Genomic DNA, 13,098 nt, shown 5'->3' on the forward strand with positions numbered 1-13,098 from the left:
CTATAGGTGGATCAACATTATGAACTAACCAGTACCCCGGAGCTCTTGACTCTAGCTGCATATGTATCAAAGGATGGCCTAGTCGGCCATCACTGGAAAGAGAGGCCCATTGGACACACAAACTTTATATGCCCCAGAACAGGGGAACGCCAGGGCCAAAAAGGGGGAGTGGGCGGGTAGGGGAGTGGGGGTGGGTGGGTATGGGGGACTTTTGGTATAGCATTGGAAATGTAAATGAGCTAAATACCTAATAAAAAATGGAAAGAAAAAAAATTCAACCCCAAGAACCCACATAGTGAAAGGAAAGAACTGACTTTCAAAAGTTGTTCTCTGGTCCCTACATATGGGCTGGGACACAAGGATATCCACACACATGCATACAAAATAAATAAAACATATATAATAGTTGGATTTGGATCACAATGGCCAGTAGATTTTGACAACGCATTGCAGGAATGCTTTCTTAATGGATGGACCTGATGTCTTTTCTCCAGCTGACTGCTCTGCCCAGCTGAGTACCTTGGCTGTTCTAGATAAAGCCAGTCTCTACTCCAGGAAGAGGGGTTTTCTGCTGGTTTATAGATCTAGTCTTCTAGGCCAGCTAAGGAGATAATGTGGTTCTCTTTATGTTCAACTTTGATCATTAGACTTACAGCTCCCTGCTGAGGGAGCTTTTGTGGTACAAAACCCCAAACTTCACTTCCCAAAGCAACCACCTCTTTTTCTTTGCTAGTTCCTCATCCAAGTAGTCAACCACAGATGAAAGCATCCTTTAAAACATTACATTTGTACTGAACGCTCACTATAGGAACACTCAGTATGTCTGCCTATGTGCTGCCATGCTTCCCACTGTGACAGTAATGGACTAAAACTCTCTGGAACTCTAAGCAGGTTCCAAGTAAATGGTTTCCTTGATAAGAGTTGCTGTGGTCATGGTGTCTCTTCCCAGCAATAGAACACTGACTAAGACAAAAGGGGGGAGGGGAAAAAGAGGAAGAAGGGGAAAGAAGGAAGAAACTGGAGACAGAAAAGATGTAAGAAAGGAAGGAACCATGACAATGAAGCCTGAAAACTCAATGATCGTGAATGTGAGGGGGTGGGGGGTTGTATAGGAAACACATGATTAGAGGTGACCCTTCCTGGAGGAACCACCTACACACATCACAAGGGACAGTGAGTGAGAGGGAGGCGGAAATAGAGATTAAAGCAGAGGCTTCAGAGGACAGAAAAGTAGAAAGGAGGCATTCTGTCTCCTACAATGGGCATTTGAATTGTTTTCCATATCATTTGCTTTCCATTTTTTGGTTGATTCACGAGCTATGGGAAACTCATGAACTCTTGAGCCAATATGTTTAACTTCTAGACAACAGTGTTGGGAATTTCCACTATGAAGGGTCTAGTTTGATAATGATGTAGAAACCTCATTAGTAACCAATGATGTAGTCTCACCTGAGGATGGAACTATATTAAACTGCCTTCTAATCTGTAGCCCTTATTTGGATCATAGTTCATTCTCATGGTCCCACCTGGGTTACAATAGATTGCCTAGGGATTCCCCGGACTGTGAATACTTCTCCCTTAGCTAACTTCTACATGGGAATATGTCAGCCTCTGACTGAGCAGAAAAAACAATTTGTGGAACACTAACCTACTTAAAAGGAGGTAGTTCTTCATAGTGTCTAGGGTAGGTTCAGACAGACAGTAGCCATGTAAAACAGGACAAGTCAAAAAAAACCACAGAGAATGAAGCTGCTGCCTATACTAGTTCTGAAGTCTGTGAAACCTCATCACACAAGGGCTCACTGGTTAGCCTCATTTCCCCTACTTCTTCAGAATGCTTTCCTACTGATGCTTTAGTTATTGTGATACTGTTGGAATACTGGATAAAAGCTTACAGAGTAGTGTCATGGAACAGTGAAAGAAATTCACAGTAGGTTTACATATAAGCTGCAATCAATTTTAAAGAGTAGCTGTCTTGAGCTATAAAATCATTTATCTTGCTGGCTTCAGGAAGGGTTATACAGGGGAGAACGCCACCTCTTTTGTAACATTTGGCTTTCACAGACTTGGGACTTTAGAATCATCCTCTTACAACCCCTTTATATATCCACTTATCCCTGAAACCTCACCCATGAGACTGCTCTCACCCTGATCCTCTACTTTTTCTTTTTTCTTTACAGCAACTGATTCTTTTATAAGCAACCGATTTGTTTGCTTTATTTCTGAGCCATGGGGAGAGTGGCATGTAGAAATTACAGAGAACAAATGAAGAAAAGAGAAAAAAATTAAAGGAAGCCTGGGAACAAGCTAGAGAGGAAATTAAATAGACCCATGATACCAGGGAAAGTACAGCCAGCAATTGCCCCCGTGTGACATACAAATCTTCACTCATGGGGCCGAGTGAGATGGCTCAGTGGGTAAGTTATCTGAGATTGGTACCACATAAAGGTGGAAGACAAGAGATGTCTTCCTAAAAGCTGTCTGCTGACCTCTACACACTCACCAGAGCATGTGTGCCCCCACATAATCAACTAAAAGAAAACTAAGGTCACTCCCCAATGGGTTCAGCTACATGCTCCAATTATTCCCAATCATAAACAAGCAGAATCTGGGAGATTCCCTTCTGTGAAACCTCTCCCAGGACCATGCTGTGGGTTGGTACAGATGTTCCCTGCTACAGAGCATATCCATCAATGGGCACTGCCTTAGCAATGTACTTTGTCAAAGTACTGCCTCTTTCTAGTAATGTAAAATACAGAGACACAGAGGTCAAACCTTGGCCCTGATTCAAAACAATCAACTAACCAACCAACCAATCCAGAAATCCAGAAAAGCCAAAAACAAAAACAAATAGACAAACAAGGTCAACGGCATGGACTCAATGCAGGCCAACTCTGAAGACCCACCCAGCTTCAGTCCTGGGCTCGGATGTGGGCTTAGCTCAGGCTTCAGCTGTCTCTACACTGAGAGGGTCTTGTGCTTCCTGCCAGTGCTACCAGTCTTACTTCCTTCCAGGCGTTTCTTTTAACTAATTAGAACTTCTTCAGGAAAGGCTTTTCCTGGACACTTCCTCTAAAGGACTACACAACTTCACACTCAGCACACTTCAGTGTCAGTCAGAATCGCGACTGAAACTCATTTTCTCACCTCATTAATCCAGACCATTCTTGATGACTATAGCTCCTTCTGTGGCCAGAGCTCTATCTACGAGAACGTAATTCTTCCTTCATGATAGGGGCTGCTGCTGGCTTCTCCAGACAGGTCTGGTACCTAGTTGGGCTTATTGTTACTTTAATAGCTGTTATTTTATCTTGAGATTGTCTAGAAGCAGAGCCTGAGATGAAGGAAGACTTAAAGGAAAATGATGTGTCAGAATCTAGGAGAGCCTCACCAATGTGCCAAGGAGAGTCACACCCGTGTGCAGTACACAGAAACCTATGTTTGACTTAATGCTCAGCCATACCATTCTGAAATTCTTAAATAATTTTTGAGCAATTTTCATTCTGCATTGAGTCACACAAATCCTTTTGCAGGTCTCCGTTGGAATATATTCCTAAAAAAAATTGACAGGGGAGTAGGAAGTAGAACTGGTAAGACCAAGAAGGGAAGGGAAGATGTGTTACTAAGCAAAGAGCTGGAGACAAGGAGAGATGCTTATCCAACCACTGCAGGGAGTGTTGCTGACATCTTAGACGCAGCCTCCAGTTATTCCAATTGGTGTCAAAACAGATGGAGCGTTTTTTACCTCCACTCTTGTCACTGCTTAAAGAACCGATGTAAGAAGTACAGTAGTTGCCAGGTTCTTCCAGCTGCCCTGTGCCCAGGGATAGAACACTCTCAAGCTGAATGTGGTAGTTCTGCCATAAGATGCAGGTGCTGGCAGGCAAGAAGTATCCGTGGAATCAGTGTTCATAAAGCTGAGAGAAGGGTTGGAAGAGATCAGACCAAGTATTAAGAGAAACTGATGGAGTTGGGCATATACTTACTATGTACAGGTTTAAAAAAAAAGATATATATATTATATACCTTGTAAATATACTACTACATACATGTATTTGTATGTATGTATGTTTGCATGTATATACGTATGCATGCAATAGGAAGCACAGCCACGTGGAGATGGAATGTGAGTCATCAAAGTTCAGGAAGCGGGTCCAGAATCATGGTTAAAAGCATAATCTGTTTAAGCAACCTGCACTTAAAACCTATCTCTTCAGTTTCATTGGGTTAACTTTGCTGTGCCTACATGCTAGGGTTGCTAGGAGAATGAAAAGATTTAATACATGTAAGACTCTTAAAGCAACATCTGCCGCACAGGAAGTACGGGTTAAATGTTACCTTTTACCGTTTTGCCTTTTGGCTACTATGATCAGAACCTCCCAACCCTCTGTAGTACAGCTGTCCCTCAGTGCCCACAGGGGATTGGTTCCAGGGCTGTCCTTCATTCATATACTAAAATCCAAGGATAGAAAACTCTCATACAAATGACATAGTATTTGCATATAACTTACCTACATTTTGCATATGATAATGCTTTAGTTATTCCTAGATTGTTAATTATCTAGTCCTGTACAATGTAAATATTAGTTTTGTTATACTGCATTATAAATGAAATAAAGACAAAGAATATACTTATTTATGACAGACTCAATTTTATTTTCAAATACTTTCAATCTGTAGTTGAATTTGAGGATGCAGACCCCTGTGGGTATAAATGATTAACTGTATTTTATTGTTAATTTGTTGCAGGCTGACATTTTAGTACAGAAAAGAAATAAAAAATGAATAATGTGTGAGGGGAGATAAAATAAAAGACCATATTTCAAACAACTTGATGCAATAGACAATTTCTGCACAAGTTTGTACATGATACTGGATTTCTGTTCTCTCCATATGCAGATAACTGTTTAAAGACTAATCGGTGGATACAATTTGAGAAGCCAGACATTCTTCAACGAGCCACTTTGCTTGTTTTTGCCACAGATTAGTGAGAGAAAAATTAAAAGTACATGAAGTACTTAACTGGGCTATATAATGATCCAGAGGTGGAAATCACAACCATAATAGTCCATTCTTGTGTCTGGCCATTCTGTTTAGGGTGCATCTTCAAACTGTCACGATCTGAATCAGCCAAGTGTTTCCTAACACTGTAGAAAGTAGGAAATAAAAGGCAGGCTGTGGTTTGTACCTCAACAAGAACATCCTCTGGAGGCTGCTCAGACCACACTGGCCAAGCAAGGCATTCTTGAGTAAGAGTGCAAACAGGAGTGAATTTAAAGCCTTCAGTGGGATTCAGTACCTAGATCCCAGCATCCCCAAGACCCACTCAACAGTGCATCCTCATCCAATGCTAGTACTTATTTATTTCTGTTTGATCTTTTAAATAATATATTTTATTTATTCTTTGACAATTTCATACAGGTATCCTGATCACACCCAACTTCCCCTCCTACTCTGCCACCCCCAACCCCCAACATGTTTCCCTCCCACCGTCCTTCCTTCCCCTTCCTTCCTTCCTTCCTTCCTTCCTTCCTTCCTTCCTTCCTTCCTTCCTTCCTTCCTTCCTTCCTTCCCTCCCTCCCTCCCTCCCTCCCTCCCTCCCTCCCTCCCTCCCTCCCTCCCTTCCTTGGCACTGAGTCCAATTACTGACCCCTGCTCTCACCCAATAGTAGCATCATTTTAAAAAGAGATCACGATGATTATTAGTGACTCACACCTTGGAGTACTCTAGCCAACTGCTGAGTGTTACCATTTCTGTACATCCATCTCTACAGGACTTAAGCAAGTCCCCCTCAGGTTGATGGTATCTCCTATCACATTTAGCATAATGCTTGACCCCACACAACAGGTGCTTCGTTTTGTTGAATGGCTGTAAGCAGCTTTTGTGGAAGCAAAACTAGCCCTTCAACCTGCCAAACTCTAAATGCTTACAAAACAAAACAAAACAAAACAAAACAAAAAAACAACCTGTCCAATTAATTTATTATGCAGTACTCTGTCCGGTCTGGGACATTCAATAATCTGGCTTTACCTCCATTTCTGGGAAACAACCTCCCTGTTGCCCCAGAGTCCTTTAAATATGACGGTGGCCGTTTCCTCAGACCTTTCTGGATCAGAGCCCCACTTTTGTGTGGGGTTTGGCAGAGCTCATCTTCGCAGCCTGGGGACTGCGGTGTGTGGTCCTGGTGGTGATGTATGGTGGTGGCCTCGCGTGGTTGCCCGGGCCCACCGCACCGCAGCGAGCTGCACCAACCCAGCCGCGGGCACGCGTGTCCTGACCCCCGACGGCCGCAGTTGGGCGCGGCGACCACGTCCCATGCCCGTGGGCCAGAGCGGAGGGGGTGGCGGCGACAGCCCCGCCCACCGGGCCGTGCGCCCCGCCCACGCGCGAGGGGAGGAGCTGGAGCGGAGTAGGGAGGAGAGGTCGGGCGGTCCCGGGAGCGCGGAGAGCCGGACTCCCAGGCGGCGGCAGCAGCGGCGGCGGCGGCGACGACGGCGAAGAGTGAGTGCCAAGGTAGCGCCGGGACCGGACGGGGCGGGGCGGTCGCCGCTACTTCGGGGCCGCCTGTGGGTCCCGCGGGCTGGCAGCGGGCTGGAGCTAGGGAGCGGAGGAAGGAAGCGCGTGCTGCGGGCGCTCTGGGCCGCGGAAGGGGAGTGGGAGCGAGGCCAGCCGGGGCCCACAGACGCGAGAGCCCGCTGGGGCGCGAGTGGCCCCTGAGGCTGGGTCTCCGTAGCTGCCTCGCTCGGCCTCGCCCCGCCGGAGGAAGGCCCGGGAAAAGCCGCCAGGTCGCGGTGGTGCGGGAGGAGCCGGTCGGAGCCGCCACGCACGCCCCTCCTCCGATCTCTAGACGCGCGTGGGTTGGCAGCCTCGGTACTGGGTCTTCACAGGGGGGTGGCGGCGGGTAAGGAGCTGATCGTGGAGAGAATTCGGGTGACACTTCACGAGGGACCCTGCGGCGGTGACTGGAACAGGAAGGTCGGAGTTCAAACTTGAGCCTTGTGTGCTTTTTTTATATTTTTTTTTAAATGTAGCGCCTGAAGCTTAGCCCGTGGGTTTAAAAAACTCCTCTTTATTTTAGTTAGGGCCTGTCAATTAAACTTCATTTTAAGACGCCATTGCTAGTGTCTCCTGACACTCGTTTATCCTTTTAAGTCTGTGGATGCCTTGTAAACTTGACTTAACTTTCACAAAGGGAGCCGTGATTCTTGTTAAACTTTAAGCAACTGGAAATCAGCTGGAAGGATCTGCCGAGGCCTGTGGTCTCGTGGTCCTCCTGTGCGGGCGTGGCTGTGCACAAACAAGTGGGTAGGAAAGGACGCAGCCCCACGCTTGAGCTGGAGGGGAGATCTGTGCCCATGTGCCAGGGCACGTTTAAACGCAGCTCCAAGTGGAAACACTGGGGATGTCTTAGGCCTTGTTGGACGGACTTCACATGATTCGTCTCATTCCGGTCAGTTATTTCCTCTCCCCACTGCTCTTTAGACACTGTTTATATTTCCTGGGGCGATCGTAGCGTCTCCTGAATAGATTGTCTATAATGAATCTTTTGGATGTTGTCAGAGCCAGGCTCTGTGTCTGTGTGTTCTCAATGTTTAAAGCAATAGCTTGGCTGTGTTTTGAGAGTGCTGGTCACCCTGCTGCACCATTGCTTGGCACTTCAAACCATGGATGTAAATTACCTCCGGATTCCAGCCCTTCCCCAGGGAAGCTGGGAAAGCAGTCACTGGAGAACAGTAAGGTTAAATTTACTATGATCAAGCAGTCACTTTCAAGAAAGGAGGGCCACCCTCCCCTTTTAGAACAAAAATGTATATGTCAGCAGGGTCATTTTCCAATAAATAAGCATATGGTCCTCACATATTTTTATATTTTCTCTATATTTTGTCTGTTTCGTACACGTGTACCCCCTTACCCTCTCTTTCAAGCCCCTCCCACTGATCACCTCTTTCCTCCCCACCACATTTTAAAAAGCAATCAATTGTAGATTGCTAAGTGGGCGTTTAGATAAAATATTCAGATCCTTTGCCTCTCTTAACAGTCAGCCAGCACCATAAAGTCCTGGGTGAAGTCCAGTGAATGCTGAACACTAAGTACAATGCAGCTGGATTGAGCACAAGCACGTTACTGTGTAGAACCCAGCACAGTGTGCAGCTCTTAGATTTGTATAGAACCCTATAAGAATAAGGATCTGTGCTTCTCAGGAGACGACAAGTGTGGTATACAGAGGAGGTGCAGAAAGCTCTGAGCTTATTTGAAAGACAAATCTCTTGACAGTTGGGTTGCTGTTGTCATAGGTTACAGAACACACATGGCGTTCAGGTGATGAGAGCAAAGGGCCCCACAGTAAAAAAAAAAATTTTTCAGAAAAAAGTTAGCTAATGCCCAATAATTTTTATTCCAAACCTCTCTCTAGTAGGAAAAAAAAGTCAGAACGATCTCACTTACTACGCTGTGTTTTAACTAGCTTTTGCTGTTGTTTGTTTCATTTTAGTGTAAGCCTTATAGGAAGGTGAAGTTCTAGAAGTAGTTTTCTGAGCTTGACTGAGAGGGGAAGGTACTTAACAGTGGTTTGCTGTGTAGGCTTTCTTGTCAGACACTCCAGGATGAGAATGTTATTTAGCCCTTTTCAATCCGATTTGTAAGCAGGAGTAACAGTGGTCTCTACTTGTAGTGTTTTGATGAAAGTGTATCAATTAGTCTTTGAAAAAAACAGACTGAAACTAACCTACATAAAGGGCTTAGAATGATCACTTTTCTTTTTAATCTAGTTTACACAGCAGGTTACTTGATAAATGATAATAGGTAGAACCTTCTGGAAATGCAAGATGCCACCATTTTAAGTTCCAAAGAGTGATGAGTGCTGGCAGGGTAACTCACACCTGTAATCTCAGCAGTTGGCAAAGCCGAGACAGGAGAATTGCTCTGAGTTCAAAGCCAGTTTGGACAACATAATAAGTTCTAAACTAGCGTATATTAGAGTGATATCTTGCTTTAAAAAAAAAAACAAAAAAACTAAAGGTTGAGCAGATTGTGTGTGTGTATGTATGTGTGAATGTATGTATGTGAATAAGTGTGTATAAGCTTGTATGTCCTGTTTTACCCATGGCAGTATGAAAATGATTGATGGGCCAATAATTTTAATAATGCTTTTGATGTTGTTAAATACATAGTATTTAATGCTAGGCAATTAGGAACATAAGTTGCTTTTTAAGTTTAAAAAGAATTTTTATTTTAAATAGTTACATTTATTAACCTTGGATAGGAAATTAAATAAATAAATAAGCCCAGAAGTAACATTTGTCTTTAATCAAGAACGACTGTTAAAGTTTGAAAAGATGTGATCCAAGAGTGTGAAGTGGTTGGCTCTTGTGTGCCTGGCTGTCCAAGGCCAGCAGATAAGCCATAAAAGTGGGGACTAATTGTGTTTATTTTGAAAATTTTGTGAGAGTAGATGGTTAATTCAGGAAATGAACTCACAGAATCACTGACTTATTTGCTAAAGTTTGCGAAATTGAAAAAAAAAAACTTTTTACTCTAAAAAACAAACCCCTTTGAGCATCTGCTTCTTCATTAATGCATATCAGATGCATCTGATGAACCAAGTCGGTGACACAGGAGTGCTAGCTTACCACGATTTCAAGTATAAAGGGTACAGTGTTCATTATGAATTGTTTTGAGCCTGTGACATTGTGTTCTACTGTACTGAAAGACTTGATTGACTAAATCATTGCCTGCTTTTACTCCTGGAATGTCACAGCATAATGTTGGCTTACTGGCTTGTGTCCCTAGGTGTGTGAATCAGATGACTTAGTTATTTCTCTGTGCCTTATTGAGGTTGTGAGGAATAAATGAATTTGCTAGGTAGACCACGTTGGACATTGCCTACCATGTATTCAGTATTCAGTAAGTATTAACATTAAGATATCTTTGTACAGATAATGAGTATGCATTACTTTTAAAACAGAAAAATGGCCACACAAAATTTTCATATTTCTCTCAAGTCAAAAAGGCTATTATTATTTTTAAAATTCTGCCAAATTGTACTTACAAAGTAAGAAACTATGCAGTGATTAGGCAATAACATTTTGTCTTTTAAATATGAAACAGGTTTTGGTTATCAACTTACTCAACGAATTAATTCTAGATCTTAATTTCATCTTCCTTTCTAATCGGTAACTCTGAGAAGAGGTTTGTTTTAGGTTACACAGTTGAAAGACAGATTCAGATATAGTGCATTATTACAATTACAGCTAGCTCTGAAGTTTTTTTTTAAAGGCTTGAAGGAAGATACAGATGGGTGCCTCCATTTTCTCCCAGTTTCCCTAGTAAGCGTGTACATATAACAGATCATTCATAATAGTTACTCAAAATAAGTTCTGGTTTATAACTGCACATAGCAGGATTTTGTTGCCTTGGGAAAGAAAAAAACACCAACTTTTGTGACACATGAATGCCATCAAATTAAGGGCCCATGCCTTCCTAGTAAATGAGAAGCCCTTCAGAAGTTTTTAGGTTTATCTTTGTAAGAGATATTTAGTGTGCATTTGGTGTGTGTGTGGTTGTGTGTGTGTGTGTTTTACTGGCAGTTGAATCTAGGTGCTTGTACATGCTACATGGTTCTATACACTGCTACCCAATCAGGCCTTGAACGTATGGGCCTTGCATTGCCACTTCAGGTGCTGGGGATGATCTCTGCTACCACAGAGATACTAGAAGTAACATAGTCAATAATAAAGAGCTACATATAAGCCAGTCCAGGTCTAATGCCTTGACAAGATGCATTTATAGAAGAGCACCTGTGGTCTGTCCTGGATGACAGAATTGAGGAACAAATGGGTGCAGTGAAGCTCACAGCAATGACCGATAAGACGTGATAGCAGTACAATTGACTGATTCTAATCACCAGACTGCCATCCAACCTGAGCCTTCCTAAGCCTTTTTTAGTTTAGGTCTTGCCCAGTTCTCAACAAGGCCCCCATGAAACTAATGTTTCTTAAGCATTCAAACCTCAAGGGATATAAAAAAATTTCCCCCAGAGTATCTGTAATTCTATAGTTGATTTAGCACTCTACCAAGAATCACAGGAGGGGCCCATACAGTCAGAGGAGAAAAAATAGAGGGCTTAATGGGAGCATATGCTTTGAAAAGCTGTAAATCAAGTCAAGAGACACATAAATAGGGCTTCTTATGTAAGTGAGATAAGTAACCAGAAGAGAATTATGGGGGCCTCTCCTTTGGAGCTCATCTCATCCTCAGCCATTGCAGTTGGTGCCCCTATCACATCTGAGACCCAACAGGCGTGAGATACATTCACAGACCAGTCTTTCAGAGACCTGTGAAGCTGTCCTTCCATAGGAAGCCTCGGTTGGGTAGAAGAGAAAATTGGCTTGCAAAGTTCTGTTCCAGCATAGCTCCTACCAGTAGGTGCAGGGTGCCCTACATTTTCTCTCAAGGGCAGGGGTAAGCAGCCTGGAGCTGGGGAGAAGGTAGAAATGATTGAGCTGAAGATGGCTTCCAGCTGAGTTACTCCATTTGCTGCCAAATCTCTTTTGAAAAATCATTTCTCGTGTCACTTAAATGTTTCGTTTGTCATGGCAGGTTTTATTGGGTGTCATAAAAATGCTTAGCTGCGAGTGTCTGGTTCGTATCCTGGCACAGGGAGGGTTTTTGTCTTCTTTTTAATAGGGCTGCACTTCAGAAGGTTACAGAACAACGAGTGAGAGTGTTGCAGACCTTTCAGATTTGATACTTTGAGCTGCTCCCAAAGATTGTAGCTAAAAGAAGTTTTTTTCTGGGTCTGTCTGAATGAATCAGTTGTTAAGAACTTGTACTTTTTCCATTTGTTGATTTTAAGTTTGTGATTTTGAGACCTGGGATTCAGAAATCTGTGTATTCTGTGTCCTTTCTTGCAGAATAGGCTGTAGTCATTCCTCTTGCAGGGAAGGTCGTACAATAGTTGACATGTGGTTGACTTGCGAAGAGAAGCTAGCTTGAGCCCAGGTTGGATTTGGGTGGATGTGGTCACCAGTGTTCACTGGCAGGCGGGACTCATTGCTATCGTCCACACTTGAAATCTCTCTGGAGAACCTTCATGCAGCATGACTATGTGCAGGCCCCATAAGACAGTCAGAAGGACACCTCACTGGCTGAGAACCCTCAGATTTCTGTTGAATTTCTATTAGCTGCTGATAAGCTGATACTGCTGGCCAAGATAACCCTGACCACTTGACGCTAAACCATTAGTTCTCACTGGGGTGCATTGACTCAGATCTCAAGCTCATCATGGTAACTTCAAATTTTGTTCACCAGAATATCTAGCAAATTAAAAAAAAAAAAAAAAGTAGGCCAAACTGGGTATGGCAGTGTATACCTATAATCCCAGCACTTAAGGGGCAGAGGCAAAAAGGTTGCTAGGAAATTGAGACCAGCCTGGTCTACTACATACTGATTGTCAGGACAGCCAGGGCTACACAATGGAACTCTGTCTCAAAAACAAGCTTCCTCACACCGTTAAAAAAAAACAACAACAAACAAATAAGCAAAATAACCAAAACAACAGCAAAAACCAACAGAACAAAACCATATACTGGAGTAGGACTATTCTGGGATGTAGATGTGTTTCTTTCCAGTCCACTCGGGTGTTTCGGTGGTGGTAGTAGTGGTGGGCTTTGTTTTCTCAACCCACAGAAGTGCTGTGTCTGACAATAGCTGTGCCTCTCGAAGCTCATTCAGCTACAATACCCTTCTAAATGCCCTGAACTGTAGAGTGTGACCCATACTAAGAACTTGACAAATGCCAGAGGACTGAAGAAATAAGGCCATGCTCCCTGAATGTGTGCCACAAGATGCGTAAGCCACTGTCTTTTTGATCAAAAAAGGAAATTAAATTGTGTTTTCTGGGAATCATATCTTCTTCAGTAGTACACAGATTATTTAACGACTTTTTTCTCTTGGATTCATTTTTCCCTTAAGGGGCAGCTAAAGACCTGGTTGTCCTTGACATTGTTTTGTGTTGATTGCTCTGCAGCAGTCTTGGGACCACCTAATACTTGTTGAGCTGGGAACAGCTCGTGCATTCCTTCGCAATAATTTCTGTC

The 13,098-nt window shown here is 43.4% G+C and overlaps 1 protein-coding gene and 1 long non-coding RNA gene across 8 annotated transcripts in view; one reads left to right on the forward strand and one right to left on the reverse strand.

Moving 5' to 3' along the window:
• Positions 1–4,630: 4,630 nt before the first annotated feature.
• The window catches only part of 4930597O21Rik, a 29,533-nt gene continuing 21,065 nt past the window's right edge, over positions 4,631–13,098 (reverse strand). Inside the window, exons 2-3 of the long non-coding RNA XR_003956381.1 lie at positions 6,032–7,004; positions 4,631–5,147 (exon numbers count right to left, since the gene is read on the reverse strand). This is a non-coding gene — a long non-coding RNA (RIKEN cDNA 4930597O21 gene). The remainder of the gene's footprint in view (positions 5,148–6,031; positions 7,005–13,098) is intronic.
• Positions 6,384–13,098, forward strand: part of Gng12 (guanine nucleotide binding protein (G protein), gamma 12) — a 124,965-nt gene continuing 118,250 nt past the window's right edge. For 3 of the 7 annotated variants that reach the window (NM_001177560.1, NM_025278.5, NM_001177557.1), the window contains exon 1: positions 6,384–6,514. The gene's annotated coding sequence lies outside the window, so the exon portion shown is untranslated. Of the gene's footprint in view, positions 6,515–6,877; positions 6,977–13,098 lie in introns of those variants that run through there. The other 4 variants (NM_001177559.1, NM_001177556.1, NM_001177558.1 and 1 more) reach the window with 3 other exon arrangements.

The sequence above is a fragment of the Mus musculus genome, chromosome 6 (genome assembly GCF_000001635.26).
Source record: "Mus musculus strain C57BL/6J chromosome 6, GRCm38.p6 C57BL/6J".
Lineage (NCBI taxonomy): Eukaryota > Metazoa > Chordata > Mammalia > Rodentia > Muridae > Mus > Mus musculus.